General features: G+C 42.4%; 1 protein-coding gene across 7 annotated transcripts in view; it reads right to left on the reverse strand.

Moving 5' to 3' along the window:
• Nucleotides 1–25,018, reverse strand: part of zfhx3b (zinc finger homeobox 3b) — a 344,728-nt gene that overhangs the window by 242,476 nt on the left and 77,234 nt on the right. For 2 of the 7 annotated variants that reach the window (XM_084357812.1, XM_084357809.1), the window contains one exon: nt 17,398–17,526. The exons of the other annotated variants lie outside the window; for them this stretch is intronic. The gene's annotated coding sequence lies outside the window, so the exon portion shown is untranslated. The remainder of the gene's footprint in view (nt 1–17,397; nt 17,527–25,018) is intronic. 7 annotated transcript variants of the gene reach the window in all.

Here is a 25,018-nt window from a genome sequence, read left to right on the forward strand (position 1 = left end):
AAGCGAGAGGACTGTGATTACACACAATAGACAATAAAAGAGATGCATATGAGCGGCGGCAGTGTGCCTGGCCTCTGCACCTTCAGGGAGGACAAGGTTCACACTAATCTCATGAATGCTTTATACACACACACACGCTCACAAATGCATGACAACTACTTGCAAACAAAACAATTGCCATAGTCCACTCCAAGAGGAAAAATTGTAAAAATTTACATTTATACTTAAATGTGCTTTTTAAAAATGTGTTTCATTTTGAAAAGCGTGTATTTAAGTTGCCAAGTTCAACATTTACTGTCACTTTATTTTAGTGTCAGTTATTTTTTTAGATAAAGTAATTACTGACCGCATCCTTCCATTACATACATACTGTAAGTCAAATAAACATGAACCAGTGAGATATAAGCAATGATGGCGATGTTGAAAATCAATTTGCATTGCATTAACCAAATATAAAGGCTAGCAGTTCAGTTCTCGACTGCTTAGAAAAATCACATTTCCCAAATCAACCATCCCCTTCAGCCATCTTCTCCTGTCACCAGCCAGGAGCGGCTGTCTCCGTCAGCTGGCCTCTGTATGCAGATTGATCCAGATGGACATGGCGTCCAGACCTCCAGTTCCCCCCATAGACCCTCTGGCTGAACTTGACTCCCAGGACTACAGATGGGAGGGAGGGCCCCTCACCTTTGGTGAACCCTGGACCCCGACACCCTCACCCCCACTCCGGCAGACTGCAGGCTGAGCCACCTATCCAGTATTAACAATCATTCCAGATTGAATTCAGGTCGCTTTCCCAGCAGCTATCATCACAGATAGCTGATCAATACTGGGACATTATCACAGAACGCTTCCTCAAACAGAGTGTCAACATGCGAGTCCTGGCCGGGGAGTGTGTGTGTGTGTGTGATCACTGAGGTGGAAAGGAGCTGTGGCCTGGCAGTTACGCAGAGGAGCCTCAGAAAGGAGAACCCTTTGAGCGGAGCTTGAACCCTGGGGGGCTGCAGGTTTGACTGGCTGTGTTGCTGAGCATGCTGGGCCACAACTTAAAAGGAGATCAGAGGGCTGTACCTCAGAGCAGCAAAGCCCTCTTCCTTCCTCCTCATCTCTGTCTCTCTCTCTCTCTCTCGACACTCTCAGCCTGCCCATTCTCTACACTTTCACACTGTATATTTCACTGACGAGTCTGGACCAAAATTATACCATTTGGGCGCAAAATACAGGAAATAGATGAGATCCTTCTTGCACGGAAAGGCAGAGCGGCACGTCATCAACATAATAAAAAACGCATAATGCATCATGCTAATGGCAGTCTACCAACAACGGCAGTGACATTTTAGTTTGCAGTAGATTTCTATATGAGCAAACATAGCTTCTCAGAGCTTTAAGTACCCATGTCCCACCCTATCACTGACCCTGTGACCCCAGGTGCTACAATCAGTGTGCAGTCTGAGTTGTTGTCTTGCCTTGCTTCCCTCAGGGCCTTTCCTGCCATTCTAACCTTGTTTCTGATCCCGTCCTGCTCTGCTCTCCTCCCCTATGTTCTGCCTGGGTAATGCCGTTTTCCCTCTCCCCCTGGTAAGTGTCTCATATATTGGCCTTATCGGAGGCCCATCTACCGCACAACATTTACCTTGCTGGAGCCCAGCAGAGAGAAAGCCTGTATCTTCATCAAACACCAGTCAGCAGAGAGAAAAAGGGGGATTGAAGGACTACTTTATGAATTATTGAGATTAAAATCTTTCTCTTATTACCTATCCTTTCCTTCTTCCATTCCATTTTCTCCCCTTTCTTTTTCTTTTTTGGTTAAATTTTAAAACATTTATATCCCTCTGTTCCTGAGTAAACGAGCTCGGGGCCGATTTTCCATTAAAAATAAAAGTTGAAGAGTAGGAGGAAAGAGAAGAAGTATGTAGCTCGGTCGGTTTTAGTTTTTAGTCATCTTTAATCAGCCCGGTGTTTCTGTGCTGGGGAAGAAAAGAGTCAGATGAAACAACAGCGTAATGATTTTTTTTCTCACTAGTTTTCTCCAGTCTTGGATGTTGGAAACTTAAAAGGAATGTAAAAGAAAGACTTTCTTACCTTTTATTATTACTGTCAGCGAGTCCTTGCTCATTCTGACTTTGTTCAGTCGCCTTAGTAATTTTCCAACTTATTAAAATAATGATGCATTAACAATGTACTTGCCATTATCCTAGGTCAGGTATTTTTGAATGGTGGATTCATGGCTGAGAGCCTGAGCATTTCTTTAATGACTGTCTGCCTGTATCAAAGAGACTGGCCTTAACCTGTGACATGATCTCTTTCTATTTCTAGAAAGAGAGCTAACCAGCTGGTTTAAACTGCATTAATTTATCAGGAAAAATACATGAGCAGAAGCACGCTGAGTTATATTGTTTGTTTGTTTTAAAGGTACAACAGTGGTGGGATCATTTAAACAACGCCAGCTACAATTTTTTTCAATCATAAAACTGTTTGATTTGACAAAGCTGTCATAAAGAAAAAGGTTGCTAAGTGGTATTCAAAGCAAAGCGTTTCTCTTGTGAAAGCTATTTAGACAACAGCATCTGACTTTATCAATTAACTCAACCTGACATAAAGAGAAGACGGAGTGTAATATTTTCGTTTTTCAGTGGGCCCGAAAAGAAAAGAAAAATGTTCGTACTTTTCAGCAAAATCCTGAATTGTCCATGTCGATTTCCATAATTCCGCCTCACACATAAAACACACAATGGACATAAAAAAGCTGAAGACCATTATTCAGGAAGACGACCTGAGTCTGACTTGAAAGTATGTCCTCTTCTCTGAAGGACCATCATAACTAGAGCATTAGAGCAAAGGTCATAGGGCCCCACAGGAGCCATCAGAAGCCAGGAAATAATCCAAGCGCTCCGTGGAGGGCACTCAGTGTCGGCCGGTGGACGAGTCAGACTGGAGGACAGCGTGAGCTGCGTCACAGTGGGCAGCTTAAACAAAGTGTGGATCTCACATACAGTCTGTGGTCTGGGGCCTGCTATTCATGATGCAGATGTGATACAGGGGGCTCACCAGTGTGGTCATACAGCATGAGTAGTGTGTGTTTAAATGTGCTCTTAATAAAATATTTCTGGGGCTGTGCAGAGTCGTGGTCCCTGCGCTCATTAGAGGTCTCTGACCAGCTTGATAAGTGCGGCTCTGCTCCATAATGATTTATTAAGGCTGGGGGTGGGGAAGGCTGGTAGGTCCAAACTGCCTCAGGACACTCCAACCACAGAGACATTTAAGGGTAAAGGCTCGGAATAGAGGGTGCCTCTGAACAGATTTACATCATCCAAGATGCATTTCAAAATGAATTATGTAAGACGAAATGAAACACATAGGAGTTTCACAATTTTTGCCGCCGTTTTTCCCCCAGCTCTTTTTTTTCTTTCTCTCCCTTCCTCCCTTCCTTCCGATGCTCTCGTCTGCATCGCCCTGAGGTAAATTCATGGCCATTTGCTTTGTGCAGCAGAGTTCTAATGGACAGACTCTGGGACATAAGGGATAGTGTTTAAAAATGAATGGAAGAGAGATGGTCAGATGTGCACAAACAAACAAGTCTGACTAATTGACAGGTTTAGACTGAGCTGTGTATGGCTCGGCTAGGATGGACTGGAGATGCAGGCCTGATGAGTTAGAATAAAGTTGCATGGGTTGGGGTGAGTGGAGCGGTGGTCTGTGGGGTCAGGGGGTTTGTCACACTGCTGTTTCCTCCTACTGTCAGTCAGAAGTCTGCAGGCCGACTTGGCTGTGAAGCGACCAACCTATTTGATCTGGTCTGTCACATCCAGAATAAATAAATTTCTGGAAAACACTCGCTTAGAATTGTCAGCATGTTCTTCCAGTGAATATGGCATGTATATACTTGTATATTGATTCTTTCTTCAGTAGGAAGAATAAGCTTTGGATAAGCTAGACACTTGCGAGCAGAAAGCAAGTGATATTTACAAGATGGAGCAATTGAATGAATCCATACTGCCATCTCTGTTTTAGATGTGTTTTTAAATGAGTGTAGTTTGTAAAGCTGCTCATATACCCAAGCATAAATACAAAAACATTGCTTAGAAAGATCAGAAAAATATGACAAATCAAATAAAAAACATGTATCACAAATGTTGTGCGATGTCAAATCGGAGGAGCTGCAATTTCTTAAAAAAAAGGTGAATTATGTCACACCATGAGGCACCGTGGTGCTACAGAAATGCTTGACCTACAAATCAAATTCTCCAGATATAAGGGAACATGCTCGTTTGGTACAGACAACAACAGAAATCATCATCAATTTTATATTTGTTCTGTGAATAAAAATCACAATATCTGTCAAAATAATCCTAACATGAATATATTGCATATTGTTCAGCCCTAATGTATTTTTTTCCCAGTATCATATGTTGTTGCAGTCGCTCAGAAGTCTTAAGCTTCCACTGACATTCAGTAAAAGAACATTTAGTTCACACATGCCTGACACATGGTAAATTCTCCTCAAGGCCTGATAACATAACATTTGTCTGTATTCGTACCGGTATCACAAGATGTCAGAATTGTGTGAAGGACCACATAAGAAAGAAAAAGCAACACCTTTGTGAAAGGACCTAGACCCGTGGAGCAGAGTGTAAACAGGTATGGAGCTGGTCAGCAGACGAGACGAGAGCAGAGAGAGAGCTCGGAGAGACTAGTGAGTCATGGAGGCATCTCTACAGTAAAAAAGCTTGGTATCCTCCAACAGAGGAAACAGGCTTAGTGGTTGGAGGATAGATCTTTTTTTCCCTTGCCACAGTTAATTTTCAAATCTCCAACATCCTATGGCTGTCTGTTTTTCTTCTTCTTCTTTTCTGTTTTTTTCTGCTTTTATTCTTTTCTTTTAAAATGAAACTGGAGCTGGGGCGGTGATAGTGATAGATGGCTCAGCGCTCTAACACTTTATCCAATCCGGCGCAGATTTCATCCAATAAAGAATCACTTGTGCACTCTCAAACTAAATGGAAGTCAGGCAGCGGAGAGAAAGGGGCTGCCGTGTGTTTCTGAGCTGCGAAAATCAAATTTTCTTAAAGCTGCCGCAGCAGTGGCTGGCGGAAAAGGCAGCAACAGCCATGACTGGCCAGGGCCACGTCTGCACACACAATTTAATCCATCACAGAGCGCCTGACACCATATCAATCAACCTTTCATCAGCATGCCCCCCCCCCCTAAAAAAAAAAAAAAAAAAAAAAAGGAAAAAAAACAATATTTCTATTCAATCACCTCTGACTGAACCAGGCCTACAACCCACTGACCAATGGGGAGGACCAGAGAACTCCAGCTGGTTCAGAAATCTTTTCATATGAACACAAGCACAAAGTAGAACACGTGCAACTCTTGCTTATTCTCATGTGTGTCTGCGCCCATACACAAAATGGTGGAAAAAATATTCAGAATTATAAACCCTCACGATTGCTTCCCCATGAGGTGGAGAATATTCATACACTACACGTAAAGAGGGTATAAACACACTGCATGTGTGGATAGTTCAAAATGTAAATATCATTGCCACAGAGATATTACTTACAGCATGTTTGACAATGACACACCATCAAATTCTGTGTCCTTCTTTAACTTTTACCGTACGACACTAACCCACCACCTCTCCACCTTACCCCCCTCCCATCATTGTCCTTTGTTCCGGGAATATAGTCCCTCTTACCCCTTTCTGTATCCCACAGGCTGTGGCTCCAGTGGCCTATGATTTATAATTCATAGGGGCCGCTTTTATATGGGACCTTTGTCTACCTGATACCCTGCCACTGGGCCTGTCCTGGGACAGTGGGAGGGGGGCTCTTCATTACGCCTGGCACCGGAGTTCTAACATGACACCCGCCTCTTTGAAGCTCCGGCTCTGTATGTAAATTGGACATAATAATCTATTTTTCCCAGTCAAGGTACTGAGTCATATTCCCGAAATGGAGCCCCCCCCCCTGGCCCGTCAGCCATTTTGTTTTGATCAACTTTTTACTCGTGTTCTCTTCCGGTCTCATTCTTCCTCAAGAACAAACACATTAACACGGTACTTTCCTCACTGAGAATTGAACTTTTCATTTCTCCACTTGAAGCATGGTCTTTTTCACGGACATGCGTGTGACGGTGCTCTTTCTTCCTTCAGGACCTACAAAGCTCAGGTCTCAGGGTATCCACATTACTTCCTCTCCGGTTCGTTCTCTGCTCTGACCTCCCCGCATACCAGAGAGGTCTCCAACCCAGGCTGTGCTCTGTACTCGGTGCTCTTGGCCTAGGGCTCTGCTTGGCCTCCATGCTCCACTGGCTCCCTAAATCCTGGTGGGGCTCGGAAAGGCCAAACACTGTACTTGTTGTGGATGCCCCACCACCCACCAGTGTCTCTGGTGCTGCAATGGAGGGGAAGAGGGGAGAGTGGTGGTGGTAGTGGGGGGGGGCCTTGTCTGATTGCCAGCAGCAGCTCAAATGACAAAGAGAGAGCAGCTCAGCCTGGATCAGACGCGTGTATTATTGTTGTTGTTGTTAAGTGCTCCTGACTAATTATTCCTCCCTCATTTGCAAACGGGGCTGCCGCTCATTTACATATCAATGGGGGCGAGCGGAGGGTATGATGTCAAGGAGTGCGGGTTAAGCGTGTGGCTAAGCTTGGGGAGCACAGAGGCCATCATCCCTACAACAAACAGAACCCCCCACCACCATCACCACCACCACCACCACCCCACCCCAACCGCGCCTCCAGAACCCACATCACTACCATGACACCCCCCGCTGTGTTAGTCTAATAAACAGACGAAACAGAATGGAAGATAGGCTGTTGTTTGGGCAATGTGTGTGTGTGTGTGAGGGGGGGGCTGACATAGCGAAGAGCTCTCTGTCAAATCAGCGGGTTGCCCCTGGATTAGTTCAGTTGTAACACAACCCCGCGCTCCATGGAGATCATTTAGGCAATTATCAAGAACAAGGCCGGCTGCAGTGTTGAACAGCTCACTTCAAAGGCCTACACCAGATGAACAGTTACAGCACACTGGTCAATTTCCATACAAGCCACCCCCCTCCTTCCCCCTCCCCGCTCTCCTTCACTCACTCCTCCTCTGCTTATGCCTGCAGGCATTTTGACTGTGCTAATGAACATAACAACCCCCACCTCCTCCCCCTCTCCACCCCAAATACACACACACACACACACACACACACACACACACACACACTTGGCTACTGTATGATGAGAAGTTCATGATGCGCTCCCTCCACTGTCCCTTCTGAAACACAAAGAGATGCAGGCCCCAGTGAAGGACAACAGTGCCTGCAAGACGCTCTGTCTTATATCTGCCTCTGTCAACTGTGAGAGACTGAAGAGATTTGAGATGTGGAGCATGCAGAAAATATTCCTCTGCAATTTGTAAAAGTGATGGGGTGCTGGGACGGGAAGAATGCATCACTTTCAAAGTTTACATCCTTTCAGATGTCAATGGTGAAGATTGAGGCTCCAGACTGTGTTGGTACAGATGCACATTTTAAATAAAGATAATGGCTTTTTATTTTCCCTGACAGTGCAATGTTTTTATTTTTCACTGGGGGCCCCCCACTGAGTGTGCTACTGCAAGATCAACTTTAGTAAGTTGTTTAAATAAACTGCTTGACATAAACTAAACAAAAAAAACGGCTGAACTAAAAAAGACTCGAATACATATTCAGCAGTACTAAGAGATCTCTTACTAACTGGGGATATGAAGTTCACAGATCAATTAGATTTGATAGGCTTGTACTTTTAGGGATCACTGTCATAATATTACAAGCACATGTTATTAGTCATAAAATGATAAATTGTTTTATGAGGTGATAATGTTCATATTTTTGAAATAACACTCGGTTTGACTAGCTGTGATTCATTAAATCATACAGGCCTGCTCCTCTACAGTTGTCTGACAATTTCCTGCGACTATAATTAAGGCTAAGATGTCTCAGTGAGCAGTGTGACAACAAAAATGTTGTATTAAATGCACCAACATTACCAGTTTTTTCTCTCTGTGCGTGTGTGTGTGTGTGTGTCTGTGTGTCAGGAACACACAGGGAAGGTCTAATGAAAATGCTAAGCCTTAATAGAGTTTTTCTTTACTATGTCTTCTCATCCAGAGCCACTTCTGAGCAAAACCCTTCCTCCAATTGTCTTTTCGCTTGCTCTTTCTCATTGTTTCACACACACACACACACACACACACACACACACACACACACACACACAATCGCACACTCGAACACACACCCAACAAGCTCTCTGGCACCGGACTTTCTAATCAGACTGGGTCATGTTTTATTGTAAAGATCCAAGACAAACATACAAGCAACAAGATCCTCCACTCAGGATAGAGTTTCTAATCATGCACTATAAATTATTCAGCCTCGAAAAAATCTGCCCTCCCCAAATGTTTATTGATGCAGGACGGACAGTGTCAGACCGGTGACATGGATATGGATGCTGCCATCAAAGTTCGGAAGGAGCCACGGGGTGAGGCGAGGGGGTTGGCCCAGGTCAGAAAGCCAAGGATAGATACCCAACGCGTCAGACGAGTGCAAGAAGCTCAGCCGTGGAGATAATCGATTGACTTTGAGGATGCAGAGACATAAGAGACGACAGAACGAGACAGAGAAATTAAATGTAGTCAATGCGGAAGATAAAACAACAGCAGAAAAAGTCGATAGACAAAGACACGGGACAAAAACTAAGATGATGGAAGGTGTTATGCTACTAGAAGTTTCCTATTTATTCAATGCCATTAACAGGACAAACTGTACCTTTAAATTAAAGCAGCATATGTCTATTGATACTAGCATAGGCCTATTATATTGAGACAAACAATGTTGACATCCTGAAAGTTATTTGTGAATATTAAGAGAGAGCATGCTTTTATTTTGACATGTCATATCCACCAGAATGTACCACCGCCCCTCTCAGCACTGATAACTTAAAATTATGTGTTCTTTAAATGTATTAAATTCACATATGGAAATATAATCCACTATCACAATCACAGTTTTTGCCTTCCATCCTTCCCTCCTCTCTTCTTTATATCTTCCCCATTAGATCAGAGTGGGTGTCAGGGAAATTGGCTAATTTGTATTTGTTGGCGATGTAAACCTATTTAAATCTTTAATAAAAAAAACAAGGATGAAATATCAGACATCAGCTGCAGAGCATGAAGGACAGCATTTTTATATCATGTCATTTCAAAGCCTGGGAGATTGTACGTGTTTGTGTGTGCGTGTGTGTGCCCTTTAAGTTTGCAAATGGTTTCATGGTGATATTTTTCTTATTTGAAATATTTACCTCCCCTTTCTGAATCTTCAGCTCTGGCAGCAGAGACTGCATCTATCCACAACCGCCTGGCAGCCATTTCTCAAACATTTCACAAATGAGCTTCATATATCTTAACGGGTTATTGGCTTCGTTTCTCAATAATGTTATATTTGGAACGAGGCTCTTGTTGCACAATGGCAGATCACTTAGCAAGAAAGAGAGAGAGGGAAAAAAAAAAAAGGTCAGCCAGTGAATGAGATTCTTGTTTTTGTTTAAAGTTATTATGCAAGTATCATCGCTATGTATCTGTGAGTGGATGACTGGTATAATAAGATGGAGAGTCTCTCCCCCGGTGGGAGCTTATTGGAATAGTTTCAAAAGAATTACTGCAGCCATTTTGTGTGCTTATCACCTTGCTAAAGTGCAGCTTCCATCCCTTCTGGAAAAAAAGTTGCTTATATTGTCTCTGTGTCAGGACAAAGGCCTGCTTATTTGTCACATAGCTCAGATGATGGGACTCTTCTCAGTTGATAAAACACCCAGTATCTGATGGTTTCTCACATGTGGCAATCACATGGTTACTCAAATACTTTCGATTAAGCTATACCAATATGTCTGCATGTACAAACAAATGAAGCAGAGGCAGGTGACTCTCATGTTAGACGTGTGCGTCTCAGCTGAGTCCATGTCTGTACTTGAGTGTGTTTTTGTGCACTTTTGCGTCTGTGTGTTTGTGCACGTGAATGTGTGTGGGTGGGGGATTGGGAGGACTTCAGGTCTGTTCAGCTTCCTCTCTCTCTCTCTGCTTCTGTTGGGCTTTGATTTGAGCAATGTAGGAGCAACACTACAGCGTGACACCCCTAAGAAAAGACAGGTCCGTTGCCAAGAAATACTGACTGAACACTGACTGAGTGTTTAATATGGCAGAGGAGGTGACGGTTGAGCAACCATAGGAAAAAAGAAATACGAGCTCCATTGTACTCCCCAACAACAGCTGCACATGCTACTGGAAACGAGGAAGAGCAAAATAATACCAAATCTCTGGGACAGATTTTGAAATGTGCTATTTTTTAACGTGTTGCACACATACGCTTCCACAGTGTTTTAGTCCGAGATATTCATTCAGCTCTCATCATATAAGACAGGCAGGAGGAAATCTGTTCCAACAGAACCCAAATCTTTACATCAAACACATCTGGTCCCCCCAGACTTGAATCAAGTATGAGACCGCTTCTTTGTTTCCTCAGCGCAGAAATAATGACCACCTCTCTAACCCAAATTGTAGAATACTGCTCAGGATTAAAAGTTTGTGAAATCTACCCAAGGTTCCTCTGGTATGTTGAATAGAATATTCAGGAGAAAGAGACTGGCCTATCTTTTTGTCCATTATTATTATTCATTTGTGTTTTTACATTCACATGCTGCTTTCGTCTTCTCCAAGGCCCTCGCTCGGTTTTGGCAGACTACAACAGCGGAGGAAAACGTATTCAGATTTTTTCCAGAAGTTAAATACTAAAATATAAAAACACTCAAATAAAAGTTAAAGCTCTGCATTTAAATTCCCTTTAAAGCGCAGAAGTATTAACAGAAAAATATACTTAAAGATCCCCTCTAATGTGTGTCGGACGTGGTTTTTGCAGGGAAAAAAAGTTCTTACCCTCATTAAAATCATTAAAAATCATCTGCCTCATTAGAAATCCCAGAATATGTGAATATGCAAATATTTTCCATTTCATAAGTTTAACTGCCTGGAAACAAGATGTCTCCTACATCACTGTTAAGTTTCCACATCATTGTTTAGGCTGAATATTGGATCAGGATTAGCCTCCAAACTATTTGTGAACACTTTCTTGCGGACACATCATTCTACACAGTGAAGCTCAAACATTCAACAATAAGAAAGACATATTTTTGACTGGAGGGGAAAATTTAAACGGTCATCAATGCATTCTTTATGCAGAATGGCCCCACTATATAGGAATAAAAGTTGTTGTTCATATGTTTTGTTTGTTAAACCTGAATCAGCAGGATAATAAAGCTGCTAAAGAAATGTAGAGGAGTCAAACTTACAATATTTCCAACGAAAAAATAAAGTACAAGCATAAAATAGCATAAAATCTGTACTTGGTGACCTTCTACCCATGGACCATGACACCAGAAATGCGCGTCAATATCTAAACTATCTCAACATCACTGTCATTTAGACTTTATGCGGTCTTGCTATGTTACTGCTTTATCAGTCAGACACACAACATCAGCAGATGGGGGAGTTAAAGCATGACATTCCCGCGTGCTGCCTTGTCCTTTAAAGAGATCAGAGCTGGCACCTCTCTCCACAGACCAGGCCCAGGTCAATCATGCCGTCTGCGCAACAGAGACCGCCTCCATCCCCACAGGAGCACTCTGACCCTCTCATCTAAATATTGCATGAATTACATGTGCTGCGTTTCCTGTACCGAGTTAACCACCGCTGATAAAGACAGATGTTCCTCGACTGCACAGGGACCTGCTAAATTTAGCTCCTCCAGATGGCCGTAATCTCTATCGCTGTGTATGTCAGTGAGTACGTAGATGGGAAGCTCCCTCAACAGGAGGCCTCACGGTGATTCAGGTTAATACAGTCGGGAGATTAATGTAACACAGGCTAGTATGATAGAGCATATTATATTATGTTTTTGACTGTGGGAGCATTCAACTGCTCAGCGGACTTTGGTCCATGTGGTGCGCCGTGACATTGGGAGTCGATGTCAAACAATAACCACACTTTCCCATCTTTCCTGTCACTTCCCTTTAAATTTATGGCTCAATAAAGATGAAATGCGGTATCAAACACGCCAAATATTGTACTGTAATAAAGACTCTGGCATCACCTCAACTTGGAGTCAGCTTGCAGGCCACGATAGACGACTCATTCACTCTCTTGTACCGTATCTGCCAGGCTTAAGGCGGGTTGAGAGCCAACAATTATCAGCCACTATAAGTCTTGTGGAAATAGTGGCAGAGTATTTTATAAATACTGACATGTAGGTATCAACAAAGTCCATATACGATCAAAACGCATTAGATTTATTGCCTGGAAGCAAGCTCCACATAATGAAGTTTAATCCCCCTGATCTATATCAGTAATTGTGGTGCGTTGCTTCTAATTATGGCAGCAGCATTGATAATCCTGTTAATACCAATCAGATAGGCGGTGGAATCAGAGTTAAAGAGGGCAAGCAAGAGGAGGAAGAAGAGAAGGAGAGGAGGGAGAGAACGCAATCATTTTAAATAGCAGTGGGAGTTTGATCAGGGAAAGAACAGCTTTAGGGGGAAAGTAACACATTCAGTAAAGTACCAAATCATTCAAATGTAGGTAACAGTAATGAGCATAATTACTCATTTGTTGGCTTTTTTTTTACACAACTTTAGAACAGTATGAATGAGTATTTGATGGCTATAATCTATTATGTGTTATTTTGGCTCAAATGATGGCAATGTTGTTCTGTTGGTCAAGTAAGGTTGGATGGATGCCATGACATTTTGTACAGTCATACATAATCCCCAGATGATGATCACTTGTGGTTGTTAGTGACGTGTCTTTACAACTGTCTGATGGGCAGCCATTAAATGTGTTCCCCTCAGGATGAATTTAGACAAATTGGGTGAGCCATGGTCAGATCAGAGTTTTAATTTTTTTATTTATGACCAAATACCTGCAAAACTAGTGACATTTTGTGTTTAGTGCATGGGCTTTTTAAAATATGAGATTTCTGAAAGTGCCTTAAAACTGCATTATTTCTGCATTAAGTCCAATTTTATGTACCCTTCTTCTCACTTGATTTATCACCTCAGGAAACATTTTCCAAATGAGTTCATGATCTTAATCTATAGTTCAAGTCTTTTTTAATACAGCACGTTGTTCATTTTGTACATTTTGGTGAATCTAGAGTAAACTAGACAATAAAGCAAGGTATCCTTTGGCCTTGGCTACCATATGAATGACAAGTCGCTACCACAACATGTCCTTGAGTTGAAATCAGGATATCGTCTCCAGCTTCAACTTCTCGTCCAAGTACAGTAATCCACGAATCAACGGGCAGTGTCAGAGTGGGTTTACACTTAGTTTAGTGCTTATTAGCTCATTTTAGCATGCTTACATGCTTCTAATACTGTTGACCTCTAGCTAGCTTGCTTTTTTCGGCAGGTTTGAGTGGATGAGACATGAAGTCTATTGGACGGACTGAGCCAATCTGTTTTTTATAAATAATTTTTAATTTAAGTCTTAGTTACAAGGACAGTTGAACTTATGAATAAGCAATGTCCAATTGCTGGTCCGACAACAGTACTGCCCCCTCACCTACGCCATTTACACACTTCCAATCTATTCAACCAGCAAGGAGAAACTGCAAAAAAAAAAAAAAAACTGATTATTTTAAACATGAGGCTGGATGGGATTTGATGGAAAGGTGGTGATAAAAAAGGCAACACAGAAAAAGGATGAAAGGCAGAGAAAATAGATGCAGATCAGCAGTGGAGGCAAATCCCTCCTGTGTCCATCTAAATGAGTCCAAAGGGGACCAAACAAAATGGCCTCACTGCCCATTTGCAATTCAAGTAGCCCTGTCAAACAGCATGTTATTAAAATCTTGAATTTTAGAAATTTCCTGCATTATGTCGATAATGCTTCATTAACAGCCTTAAAAGAAGCAATGCAAGACAGGACTGACATGAGAGGAATAACTCAATGAAGAGAGGAAGTGTCTAAAAGGAAAAAGTTAACTTTCTCTTATTTTCCCTTTGTTTGCCTGAGGAAGGATGTTAGTGGAAGAGAGAGGAAAACTCAGGCAATGCTTGAGCTCCTTCATCCTGCTTATTACAGTGCCGCCCCGGCTCTCTGTCCTCAAGCCTTTCTGCGCCTCACTATTTTAACTACACCTGTCATTTGCGGTCCAGTCATTTTACCTCTCTGCTCGGCTTTCTTTCGCCGCTTACAGGGACTGTTAACTGGGCCTGTCTGTCATGCTGGCTGGGGTTGGATCCGGGGCTGAGGCTGGGGTGGGGGCAGATTTAGGCTTGGGTGAATGGTGAGAGTGGGGCAGGCGAGGGCGGGAGCGATTTTGGAAGGGAGGGTTGTAATGAGCTTGCGGCAATGCAGGGCTATAGGAACACTGCATGGTTCTTCCCTCCACTGTGAGGCATCCATCTTAACAGCTGCAGAGACGGAGGAAGAGGAGAGAAGGGGAGGAAACAAGATACGGTGACACAAAACAGATGTGGTGGATTTCATATTTCTGTCGACCTCCTCGCGCTTTAAATCTTTGTGTCTGTATCACTCTCACTCACCTTCTCACGGTTTCAATCATTTTCTGGCTTATTCTCGTGTTTCATGTAAAATACTACGGATTTAGGTACTACTTTACATTAATGCATCATGCTGACTGATGGAGAGTGTATGACTGTATTATCTCTATATGCAGGAAATCAGGATGCTGGGAGAATAAACTTCACTGACATAAATTAAATGTGGCCGTGTATCCGAATTTTCCCACTAAGTACTGAGTACTAAGTAAAAATGAAGAAAACATTTCATATTACGAGGATCAAAAATGTATTCAAAATGTAATGACCTGTGCACGACACCAGCCAGCCAACATCAATTTACTTGGGACCAAATCTGCTCAACATGAGCTGCTGCTTTCTGCAATATTTATGTTTGAGAGTCAGCTATTTTGTGGGTACTCTGGACTTTGAGAGTTGTTAATTACATGCACTTTAAGGCTCCCCACGGAGAAACTCTAATTAATCAACAGTGAATTAGCATGCACAACAAGAAACATACCCCCTTGGCAAAGCACGGTGGAGTAAATATAGAGTAATACAGCCATCAGCGAGAAACAAATATGTTATCTTTGACTGTTTTTTTCTGTCTATATAAATACTGAACTTGAGAGGATGGCAATGGTGGCAATCCAAGCTAAACACAAACCACACAAACAAACATATATACAGTAAATGCGGAGAGAATAAAGACAAAACTATAAAAAAAAAAAAGGGCTCTATTGACTGAAACACAGTGCCACCCACTATACTAACTTGCACTCGACTACAGAACACAGCAAGAGAAATGGAGAAGGAGAGGGAGAGGGAGACACTCGTTAGCTTTGAATCTTCCCCCAACACTGAAGAGTGGATAAACACAGAACCAAGTGGTGGAGCGTCTGTTTCTTCACTGCCAGCTACCTTCGCTGGTGTTGCTTTATTATTTCATTAAGTGTAAATCCTGTCAGTGCCATACCACCCCCAGCCTGGTCCAGTCCTGCCACTCCACCCTCAGCAGGTTAAATTATAATTTAATTACCAAGCCTTAGCTGCATAAGCTGCTTGGGAGCACTGGCCCCCCAGAATAATTTGAAAAGATGGTGTCTCCCCTCATCCTCGTGCGCCTGATCCACCAGACCTGAGCCCCCTGGAGGCCCACTTCAATATCCCACCTAATTATCTCCCTCAAATCAGGCACCTATAACAGAGAAATATCAGTAATTAAGTTGGAAGGGAGGGAAAAAAAAACCTTATTGTTTGAGGATTTTTTATAGGATTTTTTTTCTCTTGAAGTGCAGGGAAAGAGCTGTAGGTGTGCCCTAAGGAGATGTTTCTTCAAGCTATTTCTATCACAGAGTTTTCTGTATCTGCAGTGCAGCAGTGTTACTTTATCAAGGCACTCAAACCACACTGTAACATCCTCTGACATTGGAGTTTATTCTTGGAGAGCTGTGTCACAACATGACAGCACAGCAAATTGCAATCAGTAGGATTTACTGTGTGTTGCACAGATTTTGGCCAAACTGCCTCTGGGGTTTACATACATAGATTTATACGTTTTATTCTTTTATAAGATATGTTAACATCACCACGACACTGCTACATTTGTAGTTGCACTGCATAGAAGCAACAAGAACCTTGCCACAGCTACAGTACAGTAACTTCTCTGCTCATTTTTACTCTTGTTTGTGAAAGTACTGAGCAAGCTAGTGTGTGGAGTACTTTACATGCTTCCATGTTTTTTTATGCTCGTGCAAGCTCGGACTGCAGCTTTTTAAATTATACAAATGTGTTTTTTTTTTAATGATTTGCTTTTAACACATCAGTTGATAATGTGTTCACAGCTGGCGAGCTGTGTAACCATCACTGAACCACTGCAGTTTACACTTAAGCAGCAGCACAAAATAATCAGTTTCCTCACCCCAGTATCAGAGAAAGACATGATACGTAGTAAAGTGAAATGGGAAAAAAAAAAATGCTCTGTGAATCTGCAATGGTGATGTTGTGTCAAACTCTCAGATGCAAGAAAAACAAACCTGTAAATCAGCTTTGACAGTCATTGAGAGGGACAGTGACAACTATGTTTTATTGTGTCGCAAACACAGGAAATATCTTTTCATATGAACTTCCTTTGTCTGCATTTATTTGAATGTAAATACGACTCGCTAGTACTGGTTTATTATTCCTTGTCAGATGATCTCTCACCAAGAATGAATCATTTATGAGGGGATTTATTTTCAAAGAGAAATAAAATCATAAACTCCTATGGCACAGGTTGTAAAAACACTATATAATTATTTCTGTCCCAGAATAATGGTGTCATTTTCTTTGCACTAATTTGACACCACAAAATTGGGAATTTCATCCAAAAGAAGACATTATATGAGTCTGCAGGGAAATGTAATTTGAAGAAATCAGGGATCTAATACAGTTTATAATACCACTGAAAAGCAGAAAGTACTAATTTGCTATTCATACTGCTTTCATAACATAACTACAGTTTAGTTTAACTCAACCATGTCAGAGCGTAAAGCTCTGTTAAAAACCCTCTCCACATGAAATGGCCCCTTTTAACACTGATTTTTTTTTCCTTGTGAGACAAAGATAAGTAAATACAGAGGAGATAATGAATAGACTGGAAAATGAGCGTTGCCGCTCTGCACTGTTCAATCTCGGGGACAATTGCAGCGTTTTGGGAAAAATTGCTTGCAACCCCCCCTCCGAACCCCCCACCTCCACCCCCCATGCCCATCACACGCAGATGTACACACCTCCAACACACACACATGCACACTCACTCATCTCACCCCCTCTCATCCTATAATCCTCTGGCAAAGCCCTCTCTGTCCATGCGGACCCCCCACCCAGCGGGACCCTGCCAAGGCAAATTAGAGAAGAGGGGGGGGGGGCTTTTGTTTCGAAGCACTCTGTGAAAAGAAAAAAAATCCAAATCATTTCTTGAGCTGGAGCAATTTGACATGCTGTGATAACTGCTCTGTCAGAAACTTCTTTGACATCTCTGAAAGAGAAGATTTTCTACCACAAAACCAGAGCTCCATTTAAACACAGTCTTCAAAAAGAGCCACAAACTCATTAGGCTGTTTAATTACGCCCTGTTCGCGTCTCCCTCCGTCTATCTCTCATCCCTGTCAAAACAGAGGTAAAAACAAACTGGCCCCATCAGAAGTAGTCCTTGCTCTCATCGGAGCTTTCAATTTCACTCTTTTTTTTTTTTTCAACTCACATCCTCCTCTTGGCACAATATCTCATCTGCCTTTTACCTTGTCGCTTCCCTTTTGTACCTGGCGTTATTTTGTGCCTGCAAGAACAATCTCTCCTCTTTCCCCCTTCCACTCAATCACTATCGCCTTTGTATTATCCTCCAAACCAATAAGTTTGGTTGTTGTCTTGCTGTTATCATCAGGCCTTTTCTATAGATGGCCCACTTCTGTTCTTTGGGAAGTGATGTTGTTTGACCACAGTTCACTTGCTACCTTTCCCCTGCTTGCCAACAGTTACTTCTAGAGCCAGAGCCGGTCGCTGTTGGATGTACAATCACAGAGCAACAGCACATAAGCAATCAGAACCACTGACAGAGAGAAAATGTCCTGTTTATCTCTCAGAGTGTGTTGGCAGATGAAGAAAAAGGATTCTACCTGCAAATAAGAACTATAGTATGTGTGTGGTAATGTTTTCAGAGGTGAATAGATGCAGAGGAGGTGTGTGACTATGTGACAGGGACATTGCTTTAAAGGTGTAATTTGGAGAATATGGGCAGAATTCAGAGGTAGCTCCAAAAAAATAGGGGGCAGCATATCACCAGGGTAACCGACAACTATCGCTATTTGCTAGCTATTTAGCTTATGGCTCAGTTAGTCATGGAGGCAGTGGCCCTTGAGTGGATCGGGGCCTTGGATCACAGGGAGAGTCACCACGGTGAATGGGGCCCAGAGAGAACACAACTGAACACAGCCTCCAAGTCCGACTGAGGTCAGTTTGACAACAGGGAGTACAGTATGGAGGTGATTTACAGTGGCTCTGACCAAGACTTCAAGGATGACGAGAGCCGCCGGGCAAGGACGGGAGAGGCAGGCAGCAGGACTTGCGCGTTGAATGAAGGATTAATTTCAACCAAAACTGAGGTGACGTGAAAAGAAAAACCAAGAGAGTGTGTGTCGAATTTTTTGTGTGTTTTACGATGAATTAACGAGGCACTTTATCTTGTTAGTTCAGTAAAAGGGAGAAACCTGAATTCAAAGGTGTACGGTTGTATTTTTCTGTTTAGTAAGAATAATAGAAGTAAGAGCATTTCATTTATTTACTTTTTTTGTTTATTTTCGGCATTTATTGTTAACAGTTGGCATATACAGTATCTGCCATCTGAAACTACGGAGGCTTTCAGACTATCGCCTCTTGCTGGTAAAAAGTGGAATTAGGAGACAGGACAGGCCAGCGCTAGCTAGTTAGCATGCTAACTTTGGTAGATATCGCTGTAACACAGACATAACATCACCACTGTTGTTCCTTCACACTCTTCACACTGTTGATAATATTAGTTCATTTGTTGAATGTTTCAAACTAAAATTCTGGCCATATCCTACACATTTTGTGAGTGTGACAGAGTAGGTCAGGTGCACTTGTACAATCTAATGTGATCCAATCTCACTTCTATACCCACAAAGATTACTTTATAATGCCTAAAATGTTCTGTTTTAGTGTGGTGGTGTTCAACTGTACTGCATTATATTCAGAGGTGTTTCAAAAATTCTTCGAACAGAAGTTAGAGTAACAGTAAGGCTAACCAAAGGAGCCCTTAGTTCGGAGGTATTTTCTGTGTATGAAAAAGAAAACAGGAAAGCAACTTGTCATCTTTGTGAAGTACAAACTTGTATCGTATCTTCACACTACACTTCACTTTCATATATAAACACATGTATACAGTATCTCAACAATCATAACCCTTTTCTAAGTGAATACATAACACACATTTGTTATAATAGCTGAAGTTCGATCGATTCATCAAATAGCCAAAGCAGATTTGTAGTCAGAAGTGTTGTCTGCTGTTCGTTCTTTGTAGTGGTACAGCACTCAGTAAAGTGAGAACTTCCTGGAGATTTTGTCTCCCTTTTGCTCACTGTTGAGAAAAGTGTGTATTTTCAATGGGCCTGCCTTTGCTTTCATGATACAACACTGTCCTTGTGGCCAGACATCTCCATCCTTTAAAAAACAACACTCTGTCATCTTCTCGAGACTTGAGCGCTAAACAGGAAATTTGACTTTTACAGATCCAATTACGGTGGCATTGCCTCACCTCTTGTTGTTCTACCTTGCAGAAACCATGCAAACAGAGCTTTACATCTCACTCTTCCCCTTTCAAACAGGGGTGTCAATGATTATTCTTATCTGAGAGAGAATCACTACCTGAAAAACAGGAAAATCTCAAAGATATTCAGTGAACAGTTTTTGTCAATAACCTCTCCTGCATCAGTTGTGTCTTTGAAAACACTCAATATCTAAATCAAATTGTGTCACTCAATACATTTTCACCACCCTTTGAGATCAATGTATTTTACATTCTTCATCCCTGTCTGCCAATATCAATGATGGAGGAATATCAATAATGACAGCTACATTTGTATCTGTATCATTTCAGCAGTGGAATCTATTCCTCTCCTGCCCTCGACTCCCTCTTCACCCGCCAGCAGCTACACAGCTCATGTTCAGCCAGGCGCGTACAGGATATTAGCTTCTCTACCAGCAAATTTGCTTTTCACATCTATTTCTTTCTTCTTCTAACCAGTTCTTGGATGGCTTGTTATTGAGCTTAGTGTCCACAAATGCCATTGATCCAAGCCACAACTGGGATCCATACTCAGGCACTTTAACACTCTCTCAGCGTGTTAGTAATACTAATCCTGCTCCACCGGCAGGCCCATTGATTTTATAGATTTCCCCCAAAGTTGTGATAATGATATATCATTGTTAAATTTGGTAGAACAAACTGCTTTGCCAATCTATCAATGCGCACAGAGGCTCTGATTCAGAGATGGCCTACAAGTCCAGCAGCGTACATTTTACACTTTAGATGTCACCTTTATATCTTACATGCACACAAACGGAGGCACTCACTTACACCTGCTCAAACATAAGCATACACACACTTACTGTATACCCAAAAACTCATATAAAAAGAAATCTCGTGCCACCTTAATATAAGATGCAATCATGCACCCTACACACTGGCTTTATCAGGGAGGCCCCCTGCAGGGTGCCGACTGTGATGGGTGGCACATGGGCTAAAGTACTTCCAAAACACACAAATTACCTCGACAGAACCAGACCTGCGGAGGGGAACTGCAGAGAAAAATGAGAAGAGAAATGTTTACAGTGAAAGCATGCTCATATTATAGCTGATGAAACATTGGGGAGTGGGGAGCAGTGCAGGCAGAGGTGAAAGATAGGGCTGGGAAGGCTGTGGGGCTAGGGGGTGGGGTGGCAGAAGGATGAGCAGGGGGAATAGTGAGGCCTGGAGAGAGAACTAATGGGCAACACGGCAACAGTTCAAACCGGAGGCGCAGCGAGGCAGCAGTGGCCTGACACAGCTGAAGGCCTCAGAGGAGTGCCAGGCCTATTAGAGCAAGATAAGGGCCTGTTTGGAGAAAGCATCCTCTCAATGGTGCACTGGGCAACAACACAGGCATGGGCATCAATTAAAGACAGAAAATATGACGTGGAAGTAGGAGCGCATTAAATAAAAACAACAAACTGCCAGGGCTCCTGCCCTCCCCTCTGAAGGACTGGGAATGGGCAGGGAGCATCAGTGCTGAAATATGGTCGATTTATTCTCCACAGCATTGTCGGGGTGGGGGGAGTTTATGATGAGGTGCAATGTAAAGGGTAGAAAAGAAATGAGTCTAGATGCCTTCTGGACACAGAGCTGCACACGCAGATGAAAGATGAGAGACATGGAGACTCACCTAAAAAAAAACTCAAGCACAATCTTTACAAGAGAAAAAATTTTGCCGGTAGATGACTGCCGTGATAACTAATTTAGCTTTAATTCACCTTCCATTCCTTCCCTTTAAGCCTACAGGCAGGATGTGATGTGCCAGACTGCAGTGGCCTAGATTTTTTTGTGGACATGGAAACAGCCATCACACCATTTGACCCGTTTGAAAAACCAAACTGAATTAGAAAAATGGTACACTAATTGGCAACGATTCCTGTAAATTATCCCCTCGCTATCACAAAATTGTTATTCGCTGACTAAAGAGGTCAGGCCCTGCCATCACCCACAGGCTGTTTTACATCGTCAGCCCAGTAGTGTCCTCGCAAGGTGCCTGTCGACTGCCCTCTAGAAGGAGGTGTGGGTGGCAGACAGCCTTCATGAAACACCGGTAAACAACAATGAGCCGAACTGACACATGCTACTGATGAAGGGGGAAAACAGTGAGGATCCTCCTGTTTTTGTTTAGAATAGTATGTGCGAGAGTACGTAGGCTTTTCTTTCGGTTCGGGCTGGGTTAATGTGATTTCTGTTCCGCCTGTCGGTTCCAGAGACCCAGCTTTGTGAGCAGTGGTCAGGTGAAGCCTGGACTCAGCCCCCTATGGCCATTAGTGTGGAAAGAAGACAACCAAATAAGCAGAGAAAAGCTTGATGTGCACAGGTCACTGCACAACCAGCAGTCAAAAAGCATCTCACGCTGGAGATTGTTACAGCGATAACATGCAGCGGGAATCTAAGGACCTTAATTACTGGTCACTCTCACTGAGGAGATATTACTCAGATTCTGGATGGATTCATGCTGGCCACTGAAGGCAGTGGCAACACAGATTTGAGGTGAAGAGGTTGTGGATTTGAACATCTTCTGTCTGCTGTCCCCAAAAAACAGATTGTAGACAACACTTCAAGTTAAATAATATCCATTAACAATTATTTAGTGCTTTATTTATCTGTTTTCCTACCCGAGGCTTCCTCACCATTTCCCTCGCATGCCATCTTTGCGCTTTAAAAAGCACTGAGAGTTGGAGCCGGCAGTAAATCTTTAAGGATTTGACTTGCAAAAAGCAACTCATATATTGTTTATGAAAAAAAGCAGAGGTTTCCCCTCCCTTCACCTGCCTCAGAGCATGTTAGTTTTATTTACTTATTTTTAGAGCTGCACTAGTTAGAGAGAGGCACACTTGTCTGACTACATCTATACAAATAAAGATAGACCGTGTCCTCATCTGTCATTTCTCATAAGGAGAGTCAAAACTATTCTATTCACGTTAAAGATTCTTGGGTGACATCTTCAATTGAGTCAAAGAAGCCGTATTTTGTACTCTGCCCCTAAAGAAAGAACATAACATGGGGGTAGGATTGGAAAAAAATGCAGAAAGTGCCATCATAACATTGAAATATTATTGGGAAAAAAAGGTTTAAAAAAGAATCTGTCATCGTGTGTCAACTTGATCTACTCTGCAGAAACCTCCTTTTGTTAGGAACATATGGAAGAAAAAGGGGAGAGTGGGAAAATTACCCTCCATAATTGGCATCCTGATCAAGGACAGCCATGGCAGCCGAACAATACAACCTTTAATTTATCAGAACTCATTATGAGCTACCGCTATAATGCCAGAAGATATTAGAATAAATAGTGACAGAGAGCAGGGGAATCAAACACTCTGCTGCTGAATGGTTTTGTTAACTGCATGAACAACTCAGGAGAGTGACAGAGGGGGATTGTGTGTCTGTGTTTGTGCGTGCGTGCGTGCGTGCATGCGTGTGTGTGTGTGTGTGTGTGTGTGTGTTGGTGTGTTGGTGAGGGTACCGAACTGATGAAGGACGGGAGGCAATTGTTACGTGACTCTGTGTGTGTCGCAGAGGAGTTCAGTAGCATACCTGTTCACAGTTCATCCTAATCATGACCTTGGCAGATAAACATGACATTGAGCAGAGGAGGATATTAATATATATGGGTGTCTGCTGTCTTCACCTTACTTTGACTGTGACTGTAAAGGGCACACAGGAAGAAGTGAGCTGTCAGAGGGGGCCGGGGGACGCCATTCCATGCTTTAACACGTGTGGCCCCCGCCGGACAAGCCTGCTCAACTCTTGTGTCCATGGCAGATAATGGACACCTTACAGCTGAGTCGTCAACTTTAGCGTTTGGAGTTGATGGCGTGGAGCGACAGGAGAAAGCATCTTCGACTCCATTATTTATCCGGGCAGGGGCGCTTTTTTTGAGAGTCAGCAACACGCAATGCTTTGACCAGAGGAGCAACCGTCACTACACAATGTGTGTGTGTGTGTGTGTTTGTGTGTAAAGGAGATGGGTGTCAGGTGTGTGGAGTGAGGGGGAGGAGGTTAGACAAGGTAAGTAACTATCTCACTGTCATGATCTCAAAGCACAGCTTCAGAACACAACCAGTGCAAACACAACAAAAACGCTGGTGCACGTCTTCAATGCAAGACTACCAATGAAGATGTTCGCCTCGTGCATCTTCAGTTAATGGGTCGCCATTTCACTAATAATTACGTTGTTGATAGTAGTTGTTCTTTTTGTACAGTCTTTCTCACAGTGATGGTTAAAGACTCTCTCCACCTCTCTACACTTGTATTTTGAGTGTAATCTATTTGCAAAAATAAGAGACAAAACACAGAGGAAACAAAGAGATAAAGATTAAAGACAGATTTGATTGCTTGCATTTTTTTTTCATTCACATCACTATTATATATCGCAACAATATTGTCGTGGTGGATTTGTTTGGCCAGGATAATCGTGTATTGAAAATCTGTCATCGTGACAGCCCGAGTGTCAACACAAATTTCCAACACCAAAATGCCTTTTGATTCTTCTTTTTTAACCTTTTTGTTTCATTTCAGAAAATATGTCAAACTGCTCAATATATTATTGTTAAATAAAGGATTTTACCGTAATAAAATATAGTGTACAATTACAAATTTAGGTCAGGAAACATCTGATGAAATGTACAAGCAAGAATGTATTCTTATACCAAGGTCGAACAGTAGACCAGACCAGAGCTGCCCAAAGTTGGGCCCTTAAGGATTGATTTCGCCATATGTTTGTAGCCGAGCATAAATTAAACTACTAGAAAACCGCATTGTGAATTTTTTTTTATGGTTTTTATTATTATATTGTTTTGTGTGACGTAAAATGCTTTCTAAATGTGTAGGCCCCCAATTTAATGTTAACAATTTTTCATAATCTGAGCATGGTCGGTGACACTTTGTGCAGGTAGTGAGTCAGTTCAGGGATCTTGGGATCCTGGTGCTACGGAAATACTGAGAGGCAAGTGAAAAGCATTTTCCAGAATTAAAAAACATTACATCCTTGAATTTTTCACCTGTTCTTAAGTCATAAACTAAGGAGGGAGAAAAATGTAATCAGATTTTTTGCTCACTTGCCTCTCTGG

This window comes from Pagrus pagrus, assembly GCF_965226575.1.
Source record: "Pagrus pagrus genome assembly, chromosome: 1".
NCBI classification, from domain to species: Eukaryota; Metazoa; Chordata; class Actinopteri; order Spariformes; family Sparidae; genus Pagrus; species Pagrus pagrus.